The sequence below is a fragment of the Oncorhynchus mykiss genome, chromosome 13 (assembly GCF_057628025.1).
Source record: "Oncorhynchus mykiss isolate SJ-2025 chromosome 13, ASM5762802v1, whole genome shotgun sequence".
In the NCBI taxonomy this organism is placed as follows: Eukaryota; Metazoa; Chordata; class Actinopteri; order Salmoniformes; family Salmonidae; genus Oncorhynchus; species Oncorhynchus mykiss.
Genome location: NC_143034.1, coordinates 75,131,371 through 75,134,244, shown reverse-complemented (window position 1 = coordinate 75,134,244; position 2,874 = coordinate 75,131,371).

Here is a 2,874-nt window from a genome sequence, read left to right as displayed (position 1 = left end):
CGACGGGTTGATCTTCGTCACCGAGCTCGTGGAAAGGAGCTCGCGTTCTCCGTTGCCCCCCTCTCCGCATCACTACCATCTTCCTCTGCCGGCTCGGGTGCTGAGCCTATGCAGCTGGGAGGTATCCGCATCTCGACTAAGGAGAGGGAACGGAGAATCACCAACCGCCTCTGTCTCTATTGCGGTTCTGCTGGTCATTTTGTCACTTCATGTCCAGTAAAAGCCAGAGCTCATCAGTAAGCGGAGGGCTACTGGTGAGCGCTACTACTCCTGTCTCTCCTTCAAGATCCTGCACTACCTTGTCGGTCCATCTACGCTGGACCGGTTCGTCAGCTTCCTGCAATGCCTTAATAGACTCTGGGGCGGAGGGCTGTTTTATGGACGAGACCTGGGCTCGGGAACATGACATTCCTCTCAGACAGTTAAGGGAGTCCACGGCCTTGTTCGCCCTGGATGGTAGTCCTCTCCCCAGGATTCAGCGTGAGACGCTACCTTTAACCCTCACTGTTTCTGGTAATCATAGCGAAACCATTTCTTTTTTAATTTTTCGTTCACCTTTTACACCTGTTGTTTTGGGCCATCCCTGGCTAGTTTGTCATAATCCTTCCATTAATTGGTCTAGTAATTCTATCCTCTCCTGGAACGTCTCTTGTCATGTGAAATGTTTAATGTCTGCTATCCCTCCTGTTTCCTCTGTCTCTTCTTCACAGGAGGAGCCTGGTGATTTGACAGGGGTGCCGGAGGAATATCACGATCTGCGCACGGTGTTCAGTCGGTCCAGGGCCACCTCTCTTCCTCCACACCGGTGGTATGATTGTAGTATTGATCTCCTTCCGGGAACCACTCCCCCCCGGGGTAGACTATACTCTCTGTCGGCTCCCGAACGTAAGGCTCTCGAAGATTATTTGTCTGTAGCTCTTGACGCCGGTACCATAGTCCCCTCCTCCTCTCCCGCCGGAGCGGGGTTTTTTTTTGTCAAGAAGAAGGACGGGTCTCTGCGCCCCTGCATAGATTATCGAGGGCTGAATGACATAACAGTGAAGAATCGTTATCCGCTTCCTCTTATGTCTTCAGCCTTCGAGATCCTGCAGGGAGCCAGGTTTTTCACTAAGTTGGACCTTCGTAACGCTTACCATCTCGTGCGCATCAGGGAGGGGGACGAGTGGAAGACGGCGTTTAACACTCCGTTAGGGCACTTTGAATACCGGGTTCTTCCTTTCGGCCTCGCTAACGCTCCAGCTGTCTTTCAGGCATTAGTCAATGATGTCCTGAGAGACATGCTGAACATCTTTGTTTTCGTTTACCTTGACGATATCCTGATTTTTTCACCGTCACTCCAGATTCATGTTCAGCACGTTCGACGTGTCCTCCAGCGCCTTTTAGAGAATTGTCTTTTTGTGAAGGCTGAGAAGTGCTCTTTTCATGCCTCCTCCGTCACATTTCTCGGTTCTGTTATTTCCGCTGAAGGCATTAAGATGGATCCCGCTAAGGTCCAAGCTGTCATTGATTGGCCCGTCCCTAAGTCACGCGTCGAGTTGCAGCGCTTTCTCGGCTTCGCGAACTTCTATCGTCGTTTCATCCGTAATTTCGGTCAGGTGGCAGCCCCTCTCACAGCCCTTACTTCTGTCAAGACGTGCTTTAAGTGGTCCGTTTCCGCCCAGGGAGCTTTTGATCTCCTCAAGAATCGTTTTACATCCGCACCTATCCTTGTTACACCTGACGTCTCTAGACAGTTCATTGTCGAGGTTGACGCGTCAGAGGTGGGCGTGGGAGCCATTCTTTCTCAGCGCTCCTTCTCTGACGACAAGGTCCACCCTTGCGCGTATTTTTCTCATCGCCTGTCGCCGTCGGAACGTAACTATGATGTGGGAAACCGCGAACTGCTCGCCTTCCGCTTAGCCCTAGGCGAATGGCGACAGTGGTTGGAGGGGGCGACCGTTCCTTTTGTCGTTTGGACTGACCATAGGAACCTTGAGTACATCCGTTCTGCCAAACGACTTAATGCGCGTCAGGCGCGCTGGGCGCTGTTTTTCGCTCGTTTCGAGTTCGTGATTTCTTATCGTCCGGGCTCTAAGAACACCAAGCCTGATGCTTTATCTCGTCTCTTCAGTTCTTCAGTAGCCTCCACTGACCCCGAGGGGATTCTCCCTGAGGGGCGTGTTGTCGGGTTGACTGTCTGGGGAATTGAGAGGCAGGTAAAGCAAGCACTCACTCAAACTCCGTCGCCGCGCGCTTGTCCCAGGAACCTTCTTTTCGTTCCCGTTCCTACTCGTCTGGCCGTTCTTCAGTGGGCTCACTCTGCCAAGTTAGCCGGCCACCCTGGCGTTCGGGGTACGCTTGCTTCCATTCGCCAGCGCTTTTGGTGGCCCACCCGGGAGCATGACACGCGTCGCTTCGTGGCTGCTTGTTCGGTCTGCGCGCAGACTAAGTCCGGTAACTCTCCTCCTGCCGGCCGTCTCAGGCCGCTTCCCATTCCCTCTCGACCGTGGTCTCACATCGCCTTAGATTTTGTCACCGGACTGCCTTCGTCAGCGGGGAAGACTGTTATTCTTACGGTTGTCGACAGGTTCTCTAAGGCGGCTCATTTTATTCCCCTTGCTAAGCTTCCTTCTGCTAAAGAGACGGCACAAATCATCATCGAAAATGTTTTCAGAATTCATGGCCTTCCGTCAGACGTCGTTTCGGACAGAGGTCCGCAATTCACGTCTCAATTTTGGAGGGAGTTTTGCCGTTTGATTGGGGCTTCCGTCAGTCTCTCTTCCGGCTTTCACCCCCAGTCTAACGGTCAAGCAGAACGGGCCAATCAGACTATTGGTCGCATCTTACGCAGTCTTTCTTTTCGCAACCCTGCGTCTTGGTCAGAACAGCTCCCCT